Source organism: Paroedura picta, chromosome 3 (genome assembly GCF_049243985.1).
Source record: "Paroedura picta isolate Pp20150507F chromosome 3, Ppicta_v3.0, whole genome shotgun sequence".
NCBI lineage: Eukaryota > Metazoa > Chordata > Lepidosauria > Squamata > Gekkonidae > Paroedura > Paroedura picta.
The window spans coordinates 105111283-105125224 of NC_135371.1; the positions used below are offsets into that span (position 1 = coordinate 105111283).

The following is a 13942-nucleotide window of genomic DNA, read 5'->3' on the forward strand; positions in this document are numbered from 1 at the left end:
CTGCCTTAAAATAAGATGCCTTGGGCTGAACAGGCATGAAAAAAATGAGAAATGAGAAAAAAGAGCTGAACAGAGGTGAAAAATGAGAAATTTTCTGGGAAAAATAGAGGAAATGGCAGCATTGGCACAGTATTGATCCAGAAAATTCAGCCTTCAGTTATAGGTATCTAATTGTCTCCTGTGTGAGGGTCAGAGTCATACTCCTGCTCCTTGTGCCAGACACAATCAGTAATTTTTAAGTAAATTTAAAATGTTTTGAGAGACCTGTTGTTTTTGTCAATAGTCACATATATTACTTTGTCCCACTTCTGATCAAACTGTTTTTTTATTCTTGAAACAAGCTAGGGACCTTCAGAACTTGTCTGTTAGAGATTTTTGATGGGCTCCTGTGGATGAGAGGACTGGCTCTTCTGCTCCCCAGTGCAGAAAGAGGCAGGTGCTGGTAGTTGGGGATTCCCTACCGAGAGGGGTGGAGGCCAAAGTATGTGGACCAGACTTCCTGTCTTGAGAGGCATGCTGTCTAGCAGGTGACAAAGGCTTGTAAAGCCCAGGGATCAGTATCCCTTCCTCCTCATTCATGCGGGAACAAATGATACTGCCCATTGCAGTGTAGAGCAGATGAAAGGAGGAGGGTAACAAAGATGGTGAGGGGTTAGGAGACCAGGATGTATGAGGAAAGATTGGGAGAGCCTCTTCAAGTATTAAAAAGGCTGTCACATAGAGGATGGAACAGAGTTGTTCCTACCTAAATGCAGAACTTTACATTTGTCACTATTGAATTGCATTTTATTCAGTTTAGCCCACTTCTCTAGCCTATCAAGATCATCCTGTATTTTGATTCTCCCTTCTGTCGTGTTTGCAAATTTGCAGACAATACTAAACTGAGAAAGGTATCAAATACAACAGAAGACAGAATCAGAATATAGGATTATCTTAATAGGCTCAAAAAGTGGTGTAAACTGAACATAATGAAATTCAATAGGGACAAATGTAAAGTTCTGCATTTAGGTAGGAAAAACCAAACACACCAATATAGGATGGGGGATACTTGTCTTGGCAGTAGGATGTGCAAAAAGGATCTAGGAGTCTTAGTAGACCATACATTGAACATGAGTCAGCAGTGTGACTCAGTGGCTAAAAAGGCAAATGGGATTTTGGGCTATATCAAACGGAGTATTGTGTCCAGATCATGGGATGTGATGGTACCCCTTTGCTCTGCTCTGGTTAGGCCTCACTTGGGGTACTGTGTTCAGTTTGGGGTGCCACAGTTGAAGAGAGATATAGACTAACTAGAGCGTGTCCAGAGGAGGAAACAAAGTTGGTGAGGGGCTTGGAGACCAAGTTGTATGTGGAAAGGTTGGGGGAGCTTGGTCTGATTAGCCTGGAGAGGAGTTCACTGAGAGGGGATCTGATAACCATCTTCAAGTATTCAAAAAGCTGCCATATAGAAGATGGAGCAGAGTTGTTCTCTTTTGCCCCAGAGGGATGGACCAGAACCAATGGGATGAAATTAATTCAAAGGAAATTCCATCTAAACATCCAGAAGTTCCTGATGGAGTGGTTTCTTAGTGGAACAGGCTTCCTTGGGAGGTGGTTGGTTCCCCATCTTTGGAAATTTTTAAACAGAGGCTAGATAGCCATCTGACAGTGAGGCTGATTATGTGAAGATTCAAGGGGGTGGCAGGTTAGAGTGGATGAGCAATAGGGTTGTGAGAGTCCTGCATAGTGCGGGGGTTGGACTAGATGATCCAGGAGTTCCCTTCCAACTCTATGATTCTATGATTCAAACAATTTCATTGAGAAGGAAAAATGCAAAGAGCCAGGGTAGTTTCATAAACGTCTTTAAAGGAATTGAATAATAAAAGAGACTAATTTAGAATATGGAAGGAGGACCTTGGATCTGTCCTGGGGCCTGTGTTATTCAAAATATTTATAAATGATTTGGATGAAGGAATAAAGGGGTACTTATTAAATTTGCAGATGATAATTAACTGGGAGGGGTGACAAACACACCAGAAAACAGAAAACAGACTGATCTTGACAGACTGGAAAACTGGGCTAAAATGAATTTCAGTTGCGATAAATGTAAAGTTCTTCAATGCATAATTTTTGGATGGGGAGACCTGTCTTGGCAGTAGTATGCGTGAAAAGAATCTAAGGGTCTTCATTGACCATTCACTGACCATGAGTCAGCAGTGTGACTCAGTGGCTAAAAAGGCAAATGGGATTTTGGGATGTATCAGAAGGAGTTTAGTGTCCAGATCACACAAGGTGATGGTGCCACTTTATTCTGCTCTGGTTAGGCAGCACATAGAATTCAGTTATGGGCACCACAATTGAAGAAGGATGTAGACAAACTGGAGTGTGTCCAGAGGATGGCTACGAAAATGGTGAAGGGTTTGGAGACCAAGATGTAAGAGGAAAGGTTGAGGGAGCTTGGTCTGTTTAGCCTGAAGAGGAGATAACTAAGAGGTGATATGTTAGCCATCTTCAAGTACTTGAAGGGCTATCACATGGAGGATGGAGCAGAGTTGTTTCCTGTTTCCCCAGAGGGTCGGAACAGAACCAATGGGTTGAAATTAATTTAAACGAATTTTTGGTGTATCATCCAGAAGTAGTTCCTGACCGATAGAGCTGTTCCTCAGTGGAACAGGCTTCCTCTTACTTGGAAGTTTTTAAGCAGAGGCTAGATAGCCATCTGACAGAAATGCTAATTCTGTGAACTTAGGGAGATAGTAAGTGGGTGAACAGAAATGATTGTGTAGGTGCTTGGCTCTCGTGGCCATTTCCTGCAGGGAGGGTGGACTAGATGAATCTGGAAGTACCTTCCAACTCAATGATTCTATTATTCTATGAAAGCTACTTCAATTAAAGCTACTTCAATTAAAAATAAAATCTGTTTCCAAATCAAATTTATTATCTGTTCTTTTTAATCAGTTTGTCTACATGTATGTTTTGCCATGCCTTTGAAGTATAATTTATAGAATCAAACTGGGGGTGAATTGATAAAAGGCATGTTTGTGGTAAAGTAGCTCCAGTGTATCTCCACCCCCACCCCCCGGCTGTGGTAGAGAATGTTTCCAGGTTCTTGCTCTGTATTATGTTGTATGCTCATTTGGGAAGCTAGGGGAGATTCTGACTTGATGAACATCCAGAAATGGTGCCAGAAAGAAATTCTTGTAGCTGTTATACAGCTGGAGTCCTGAGTCAGACAACACCCCAGGACTGTCTGCACTGGGCTGATGGCAGTTTTCCTCTGCTGGCTGTGAATTAGCCCTTCCCTGCATGAGCACATTACCCCTCAAGGCTAGATTCTCAGCTGATTAAGCCAGTTATGTACCAGCTGCTGGTGCCCTTCCTAGCTTTTCTGGTCTTGGCAGCAGGCTAGTGAGAAACAACCTCCTTGTGGTCTGGTGCTCCCTCCTCCCCAGAGATGAATGCCATCATGTTAGCTAGTGGTTGCCTGTTCCGGCCACCCTATGTTGCTTCTTACTTGAGGTTGACAAGTGTAAGTCTTCTCTACTATCATGGAAGGCTGTTTTAAGAATGGAGAAAAGGAAGAGAGTTGAACATTAAGAATCTTTTTTCAATGGTTTCCATTGCCTATTTCTGTCAGCTAGCTGTATATGGCTTCTGGCAAAACATATATCCTTGCCTAATATAGAAACACACAGAGAAATGCAAATCCAAAGGCATTTTAGGTTGTTAGTCTTTGGACAGAGTTCTGTGTAAATCCTTAAAGGTCCTACCTTTGTACAATTTAGATGGGCCTTTTAATGTAAACATTGATGTTTCCACATTCAAAAGAGGCAGTGCTTTTCTAAATATTTGAATCTTGCTTTATAACCAAGAGACCAGCATAAACGTATTTTTGTGTTCTCATAAATCTCTCGCAAACTCTGACGGTGGCTGAGCTCATGTTTCCATGTCATGCCTACCCCAGTAGTGCTTTCTACAACTCCATCTGCATAGAAACATATGGGCTTGTTTCTCTGTTAGATTAAGAGCCAGATACTATCATCTGTGCTTTTGTAACATTGGGACTATAGTAATGTTCTCCCCATAGAGGCTGACTTTGACAGATGTTTGGAAGCTTCTACTTGCGCAGAACATGATATGCATATTGGATGAGAGATACACTTCTGGGTAGCAGTGTATGTGAATGTGATCTTGGGGTACTTCTGGACTGTAAACTAAATATGAGCAGACAGTGTGATGTGGCAGCAAAGAAGGTGAATGCAGTCTTGGGCTGTATCAACAGGGGCATCACATCAAAATCACAAGATGTCATAGTCCCACTGTATACCGCATTGGCAAATTTAATAAGTACCTCCTCTAATTCCTCACCCAAATAATTTATAAATATGTTGAACAAGACAAGCTCCAGGACAGATCCCGGAGGCACTCCAATTGTCACTCTTCTCCAAGAGGATGCTTAACCATTAACAAGTATCCTTTGTGTAGATCAGTCAACTAGTGAATGATCCACCTGACAGAGTCTTAGAAATCACAGCTCTCTGTTCCAGCTGCTCAAGGACCGAGTGTTTGATGATTTGTTCCAAACATTTGCCAGTTACAAACATCAAGCTGGATGTTGATAGTTACCCAGATCCTCCTTCTTCCTTTTCTTGAAGATGGGGACAACATTTGCCCACTTCCAATCATCTGGCATCTCACCTGTTCTCGAAGAAGTGTCAAAAATAATGGACAGAGGTACAGAGATTATGTCTGCAAGTTCTTTACATCTGCAAGTATGCTTGGATGCAATTCATCTGGCCCAGAAGGTTTTGTTTCATTTAAAGAAACTAGGTGTTTATGGACTTCTCCCACAGTGATCCTAGGCCACCATTCCCACCTACCTGTTGTTTTTGCCACATTGAGCACTATTTCTCTTACAAGAAAAGATTGAGGAGAAATAGGAATTAAGCAGTTCCTCATAGAATCATAGAGTTGGAAGAGGCCACACAGGCCATCTAGTCCAACCCCCTGCTCAACGCAGGATCAACCCAAAGCATCCCAAAGCATGTCCCTCTCTTCATCATCTGTTATAATTTCACTTTCTTGTCCTTGCAGTTGTCCTACAGAGTCCCTACTCTTATTCATACTTGAAATATAACTAAAGAAGCCTTTTTTTGCTATGTTTAGCACTTCTTGCTAGCCTAAGCTCATATTGAGCTTTTTCTAACACTCTTCCTACAATCATTGGTTATTTGTTTATACTCATCCTTGGTAATAAGGCCTTCCTTCCATATCCTAAATTAGTCTCTTTTATTACTCAAATCATTTGACAGCTGCTTATGGAGTCACCTTGGCTCTTCTCAGGAGAATTGTTTGTGATTGAGCCTTCAATATTTCACTTTTAAGAAACTCCCAGCCCTCTTGGACTCCCATCTCTTTAAGTCTTTCTGACTTTGGGACTCTAGCCAACATACCTTCAAGTTTGTTAAAATCTGCTTTCCAGTCTATATGTCCGACTATTAAAAGGTTTTCTCTTTCCCACAATTGAAAATTCCAAAATCCCATGGTCACTACTACCAAGTGTGCCCACTACTTCCACCTCATCTACCAGTTCTTCCCTTTTGATGAAAATCGGATCTAAAATAGCAGATCCCCTGGTTCCCCTCTCTATTTTCTGGGAAATGAAGCTGTTGGCAAGACAAGTTAACAAATTAATGGAGTTTGTATTTTTAACAAAGTTGGTCTTCCAACAAATATCCGGTCAATTGAAGTCACCCATAACTACTGTTTCCCCCCCTCTTTGAGAATTGTGTAATTTGGTCTAGGAGTATCTCATCCAAGTCCTCTGACTTGCTTGGTGGTCTATAACAGACCCCCACAATAATACCATTCTCATTTCCTACTCCTTTTAAATTTACCCAAATATACTCAACTGAACTTTCATGCTCAGGTACCTGTATTTCTTCCCAAGTATAAAGATTCTTAACATATATTGCTACACCTCCCCCCTTCTGTCCCTTTCGAATAGATTGTACCCCTCAGTTCTAGTATTCCAATTGTGAGTATTATCCTACCAAGTTTCCATGACTCCTATTCATAGTCCCCTTCCTCTATTAGGACTACTAGTTCCTCCTGCTTGTTTCCTATACTCTGTGCATTAGTGTAATCCATCTGTTGTGTGCCCCATAATTTTGGTTTTTGAACTTCCTTGTAAGTTAGTAGTTCCCTGCTTATGTGCTGTTCCTTGTTGATTTGCAATCTTCTCATCTTCGGTTCTTGCCATCAGACTAGGTTCTGAATTTATGTCTCGCTCCCTCTTTGGATTTAGTTTAAAGCCCTCTTCACCAGGTGTGCAAGGCTTCTCCCAAAGGTTATTTTTCCATCCCATGTGATGCGCACACCATCTCCTGATAGTAGCGACAGTTTCACAATGGAATATTACACAATAAAGAAAAAACATTGCAGAATATAATACTAGTTGACAAGATGATTTACCATCTGCTAGAAATACTTCAGTCCTAAGCTTTCCTCAGAGTAGGATGGCTTTGCAAGCAGTGTGACTACTCTGTTGAAATAGAATTTTCAAAGGAAATAAAATACCACTGCTCTTCTATAAGGAAATTTCAAGATTTTCTTTGACTCTCTATAAATTTGTATATGTAAGTAGTCCAATGGAGAAGCCTGTGATTGATTCATTAATAGAATGATACGGTAAGGTGCTCTTTTATTGGTTTTCAGCTCAGACTGCTAAAAAAGAACCAATGACACTTAATTCTTCTGCTGATATATGGCTGCTAATTACAGCTGATAGGCAAGGGCATCAGTCTCCACCTACATCCATGGAGCGCCTCCTACAGTAGGATGGAAGAAAACCCTTGGCAGACCCCTCAAGGTCATTTGTGGATAAAACAGCCTTTACCTTTGAATGATGATCGCCACAGTTCTTTTTCTTGGCATTTAACCTTTCTTTAACCTTCATCCTTCCTTATTGCATCATCTCCACTAAGACCTGCAAGTTAAATATCCAGCATTCTAATCTAAACAAGCCATATGATCAAGACCAAGACAGACCATTCCAGACATCTCAGGCTCCAAAATCAATCAACCTGGCCCCTCACCCAGTTCTGCAAAGTTTATTGTGGCTATGGCCGGAGATACAATATAGCTATCGTCAGATTCCTTATCCAGAGTGTGCATTGAGCTATTTTTTTTTGTAATTTTTTTTTTCAAAGTTGTCTTGTGCAACACCCAAAGTGAAATGTCACCAGCTTGGGGGGGGGGTGGATTTCCAGAAAGCCCAGAGTTAAATTTATTCCCTGGCCTTGGCACTGCCACATTGTGGATTTTTCTAAGAGGATGATTTACAGGCCAATTACTGGAGGAAATGGGGAGAGATTAACGTGATTAATCATTCCTTGGCTCCCATCACCATGTGAAAGAAGTGGGAGGAGCTGTATAAAGGTGAGTAGTCTACATGGGTGACAGCTATGTACCCAGCAGACCATTTTAAAAGAATGAGAGACTGACAAATCAAACAACAACTTCCAGGTAGCTCATCTGTTCCTATGCTGCCGTCTCATTTCTAGCCTTGTACATGGGCATATGGTTAGCTGTGCTCGACCACATGTTCTATAGATGCTGACACCAGCACAGCCACATAATCTGTGCCGTATGCCTGTGTAATCCCTGCTTCTCTCACCTTTCAGCCACATAGCAAGCTGATGTGCCTCACATTTGCCAATGCTTTGTTTTGCATTCCTCTCGCATCATTCACCTGTTACTTCTCAAAGCACTTCACAAAAATTAATTACAGGTAGTTAATTAGATCAAGCTGTTCTGTTCCCATGTGGGAGTGGAAAACTCAGACATCAACACATCTCCCAGGGAGGGAATTACCTTGAGGTCCTCAGATGGGTAGACTTACAGTGATGGTTGTTCATAAAGGTAATCTGTTACTTCAAGTTTGCTTCCCAGGAGAGTGCAAAAGAAGCAGGTAGGGGTAACCAGTGTAGAAGGTGCTCATTAGGAAGGAAGGGTGGTCAGTGGCTAAAAATCAAAAGGGCCAGTGGAAAGTTTGGCTTAATAATCAAGGTTGGCTTCTTGCTCACATCTGATGCTCATTGCTTTTGGCAAAGAATCCCACACCCACATGCCTGAATTGCATCCAGTTCAGGACATGTGGTCACAAACTACATTCTGGTTAGATGATGCAATTCCCTCCCCCACATCCAATATATTATTGGTTATGTCTCTTTTGAGGCTGTTGATGGTCTGTCCCTGCTTGGTGTCTCAGTTAGACCAGTTTATGTGATTCTGCCTTTATCCCTCCAGCATACTTTTATGCCAGCTGATGCAATGATTAAGGAGGCCTGCATCTATGTAGTCGCTTACAAGAGTTTCTGTCCTATTGCTGAGGTTGTTTGTAAATGTTTTATAGCATCTGTTTAGGAGCCCCTCCTGTGCTGATTTCATAAGGAAGTAGGTGGTCCTTCAGGTATATTGGTCCCAAACCATAGAAGAAGAAGAAGAGGAAGAAGAAGAGCAATTTTTTTGTATCCTGCTTTTTACTGCCTAAAGGAGTCTCAGAGCGACTTACCCTTCCTCTCCCCACAGTAGACATCCTGTGAGATATGTGGGACTGAGACACTCTGAGACAACTGGGACAGGCCCATGGTCACCCAGCTGGCTGCACATGGAGGAACAGGGAATCAAACCAGTATGTACTTTGAATTTCAACACCATGACCTTGAAACAGATTGGGAACCCAGAAACAGAATAGGAGCCAATATTGATAGACAAAGGCTGGAGTGATATGATTCCTATGACCCATTCCAGTCAACATCCTCGCTGCAGTATTCTACATCAGTTGAAATTTCTGAAAACCATTTAAGGGCATTCTCAACAGAACACATGCAGTAGTCTAATCTAGTGGGAGCCAAGGCATGCACCACAGTGTCCAGATGTTTTCTGCCCAAGAAAGTCCACAGCTAGTTAACCAGTCAAAGATGGTAAAAGGCACTTCTGGCAATTGCTGCCACCTGCTTATCCAGTAGCAGGCCTGGGTTCAAGAGCACCCTCAGAGTACAGACCTGTTCCTTCAAGGGAACTGCAACCCCATCCAGAATGGGTGACTTTCTGCTTACTAATAGCACTTCTGTCTCATTGGGATTAAGCTTCAATGCATCAGCCTACATCTACTCCAAACCTACTTCCAGGCACCAGTTCAGGATTTCTTCAGCCTCCTTGGGAAAAGCTGGAAGCACGAGATAGAAATGAATGTCATCCACTTATTGGTGACAACACAGCACTGATTTCCAGATGACCTCATCCAGTGGTTTCATGTAAATGTTAAAGAGCATAAGGGACAAGTTGGAGCTTTGCATAGGCCAAAGGCCAAAGAGATTAAACATACCCTCCAGGCAGGACATTCTGAAAGCCACCTTCCAGGTAGAACCAGAACCGCAGCAAAACAGATCCAGTCCCAGGGCAGAAAGGTGGTCCATAAGGGTATCAACGACTGGTGGAATCAAAAACCACTGAGGTCTAGGAGAATCAACAGAGTCATACTCCCTCTGTCTATCTCCAGGTGCAGATCCTCCATAAAGGGAGCCAAGACTGTTTCAGTCATGTAACCAAGACTAAAATCAGATTGAAAAGGATCCAAAAAAGCCACTTAATCTAGGAAAGCTTGAAGTTATCCACCTAACATCTTCCACCTGTTCAATCACCTTGCTCAAATTGGGAACATTTGAGATAGGTCAGTAGTAGGGATGCTAGCCTCCTGGTGGGATCTGGAGATTCCCTGGAATTACTACTCACCTTCAGACTTCAGAGATCAGGTCTGGAGAAAATGGATACTATGAAGATACTTTTCTCTACCCGAAGGAGTCTCAAAGCAGCTTACATTCACCTTCCCTTTCCTCTCCCCACAGCAGACACCCTGTGAGGTAGGTGAGGATGAGAGAGCCCTGATATTACTGCTCGGTCAGAACAGCTTTATTGGTGAGCCCAAGGTCACCCAGCTGGTTGCATGTGGGGGAGCACAGAATCAAACCTGGCTCACCAGATTAGAAGTCTACACTCCAAACCTGGCTCACCAGATTAGAAGTCTATACTCCTAACCACTACACCAAGGGTGGTATTGTGTGCCACTGAGATCTCTCTCCTCATGGTATCATATAAACATCTTGATAAGTGCTTTTAGACATACCATTGGTGAGATCTGCACTTACTTTTTTTCCATTGTTGATCCTGATGAATTCAGATGCATTTGAACCTGGGTCTTCCTCCTTGCTTTCCCCTGAATTGAAACAGAAAGTGTTCTGCATTTGATTGGGGAAGCTCAGAGGGGGGAGGGTGAAGTCTAGCCAGCATTAAAGGAGTGTGCTTGATTTCTTCTCTTTTGCCTGCTGGGGGAGGAGCCAAGTGCACACAAGGCTGCTCGTCTGTCCTTTCCTGAACAAGTGGTGTGTGTATGTTTATGTGTGGGGAGCCAAGCTGAGCTGAGCCAGCAGCAGCCTCACAGAATGAGGGAAATGGATGCTGAGAGAAGTGTGGGATTCAGTAGCACAGTTACTTTAAAACAGATTCCAAAAGGAATGCAAAAATGAATCTTGGGAGGAAAGTCTTGCAAATGGGAACCAGGAAGTCTTTGAATCGATGCCCATCCAATCAGGGACAGACTGCTTTTCTACCTCAGTGGGGAGGAAGTTAATCCGGCAAAATGCAGATCTACACTTTAATACTGGGAGTCCTCATAGTGGCTTGATCATATTATAGCGAACTATATCTGCTCCTGGATATTGTGAGGGAAAGGTAGGGTCGCCACTGATCAATCATGCATGTTGCAGAGGGAAAATTTAAAGTGCCCAAATTCAAAATGGAAATTGAATTCAGTACAGAGGGGAGGGATATATTTGATCTGGGAGAGGATAAAAAGCCCTGTGCAGACTCAACCCTGTTCTCTGTCTTCAGCATTTTGCAAGATGTCTATCACATAGGGACTTACTACAACACAATTTAGTGCCTGTGGTATAATGTTTTTGAGCATGTAACCACAATCCATTGCATCCCTTAGCTAGTCTTTCCTACTCCTGATGGTGTAAAGTGTTTAATAGGCACATATTGTTCCTTCAACAAACACAGCTGCTTCTGAGATGGAACACAGCGGGCATTATGCATGAAGGAGATAAGTGCACAGAAGAGGGTGCGCAGATAAGTGCACATATCACCATTATGACAAATGAAGTGGAAGTGTCATCTTTGATGGCCAAGCGCCAACTCGAAATCTTACTTTTCACTCATTTCCTCCATGTTCTAAACTTGTAGACGGAAGACATGAATTGAGAGAAAGAGTGTGTCGTGTGCCACATGCTAAATCCATTTCTGTGCTTGGAAAAATGCAAGCCTATAAGTCTGACAGATAGCACCCTAAAGGCTAGCCTGGCACCTGGGTTGGCCCTACCACCTTTCTGACCAGCCCCCATTGTTGCCATGCTGACCATTTGCATCTCAAGGCAAAGCATTACCTTGTGGGGGAGTGAAGGTTGGCAATCCAAAAAGCAATATAGGATCTGAACTGAGTGCACATCCTCAGTTCAAGCAAAGAGTGTGTTTGTTGCTACTTCAATGCTACCCAATAAAGAGGTCCAATTATACAATCACAAATCTTGTTAGTGTCTATGGGGAGCAGTCCTCACAGATTGCTTGAACTTGCTTTTTGAACCCCGAGACTCCACTGTTCACATCAACAAGTCCGACGGAGAGTCTGGAGTACCCGACCAAACCAAAAAAGCGCTGGAGGAAGAAACAGTGCAGAAAGCTGTAAAGGTTGTACAGATGGCGGTGGTCACCTGGACACTGCAAGGAACTGGGAAGCAGAGAGAGGTGGTGATGCTGTGTCTGAGGGGCTCATTCTCGTGGAGCGGGGGCCCCACTGCTTGGGCTGTGGTTTCTGGGGTGACCACGTGGCATCAGAACTGAGTTTACCCATAATCCTCTCTCTACCCTGACTACGGGGCATGAGACAAGCCAGTGGGTTAACCATCCACAGCCAGGGACCAGGGACCAAGAGGCCTGAAAAAATGCTATGAGTAGTGCACCAGATGCTACTGGAGGCCGCCACTCCCCAGAAACTGAGGCTGCCAGCCCCACTGAATGACACCCCCCCTGTTCCACTGGGGAGCCACAGGGGCCTTCAGCCCCAGCAGTGCTCCCCCTGCCGCTTGGGAAACTTCAGAGCCCCATTTTGATGGGACCCCTGGGAAGCTGGCGTACTTCATGATGCAAGTGGCATTGTTCATGGATGAAAGCAGGTTGCAGTTTCTGATGGAGGAGGCTTGAGTTCGCTATGTCGACTCCTATTTGGAGGGAGCGGGGGCAGACTGGATGGTGGACCTCAATGACATGGCGGCTCCTGAGTTGGGAAGCTTTGACTTGTTTTTGAGAGAGCTGTGGCAGTGCTTCGAGGACTCGATGCTAGCGACTCATGCCTGCTCCCTGCTATGGAGCCTTTGGCAAGGGTCCTGGTCCATAGCTGAATATACAGAGGAGTTCAGTTGCCTGGCGAGCAAGGTGCATGCTTGGGCTGACGAGGCAAAGGCACAGGAATGGGGGGGGGAACAGGCTTGCAAACCAGGGGCAAAACTGAACTGGACTGAGAAATGCCAATGGGCATAAATAACCTGAAATGCTGTTTTACTTCTGAACCTGTGTTGTGGCACACCCACCCTGAGAAGCAGTTCATGATACAAGTAGACTCGAGCTATGTGGATATGGAGGCCATGTTGCAGGCTGTGTTGCTGCAGCAGGGGAAGGATGGGAGCCTCCACCCCATGGTGTACCTCTCCCACAACTTTAATGATGTAAAATGCAACTGGGCAATTTGGGAGAAGGAAGTCACAGCCGTTAAGATGACCCTGTCAACTTGGCGACACTGGCTTGAGGGAGGGCCCATTCTGTTTGTGGGGTGGACTGACCATAAAAACTTACAAGCCCTAAAGCAGCTATACAAACTCAATGCCAAGGTGGGTTGCGTTTTTCTCCTCGTTCAATTTCAAACTCAAACATTTGCCCGGGAAATGAAACTTTCTGGCAGATGCCTTGTCCCATCTCCCACAACACAAGAGCTGCCTGGATCCAGTGGTAGACACAGTTGTTTCCTCAAAGCAGTTGGGACTGGCAATAGTGATCTACAGCCAGACTCACCAGCTGGATGCAGGGAACTCAGCAGCAGGGGGCCCTGCAGGGCATGGGGAACCCTGCAGGGTATAACCCAATGAGGTGGGAGAAGTGGGGATGGGGGACGAGGAGTGGGACTTCTTGAAGTGAACTGGTGAACTGCAAGGGGAAATTTTTCATGGGGGAGTGGGAGTACGTTCCTGCTCCTAGGAGGTGGCAGGTACTATAGTTATGCCATGACAACCGGGTGGCAGGGCATTTGGGGTTCCTGAAAACCTTCCACCTCTGGAGAAGGCAGTACTGGGAGCCCACCTTGTGAAAGGATGTTGAAGTATATGTGCAAGGCTGCCCGGTGTTTATCACCACAAAGAAGGGGGTTGGGAAACCCCAAGGATTGTTGCAGCCACTGGAGGTCCCAAATGCACTGTGGGCAGTGGTAGCTATGGATTTTCTCATGGACTTGCCTCCTAGCCAAGGGACGACTGCAATATGGGTGGTGGTGGATTTGTTCTCCAAACAGTTGCATTTCATCCCATGTTCTGCACCTCCGCCCTGAAACTAGCAAACATGTTTATCCAGCATGTTTATCAGCTACATGGGGTGCCTCCCAAGGTTGTATCCAGTTACAGGCCCCAATTTGTTGCCACCTTCTGGCAGGGGATCCTGAAGCAGATCAGGGCAGAACAAGGTCTGACATCTGGGTATCACCCGGAGGCTAATGGACAGGCTGAGCATGTAAATCAAATGTTGGAGCAGTACCTGAGGTGCTCTACCTCCTTCCAGCAGGATGATTGGACAAAGGTGT

At 44.3% G+C, this 13942-nt stretch overlaps 1 protein-coding gene across 10 annotated transcripts in view; it reads left to right on the plus strand.

Moving 5' to 3' along the window:
• ABLIM3 (actin binding LIM protein family member 3) overlaps positions 1–13942 on the plus strand; it is a 209928-nt gene that overhangs the window by 97815 nt on the left and 98171 nt on the right. The gene's annotated exons all lie outside the window — the stretch shown is intronic.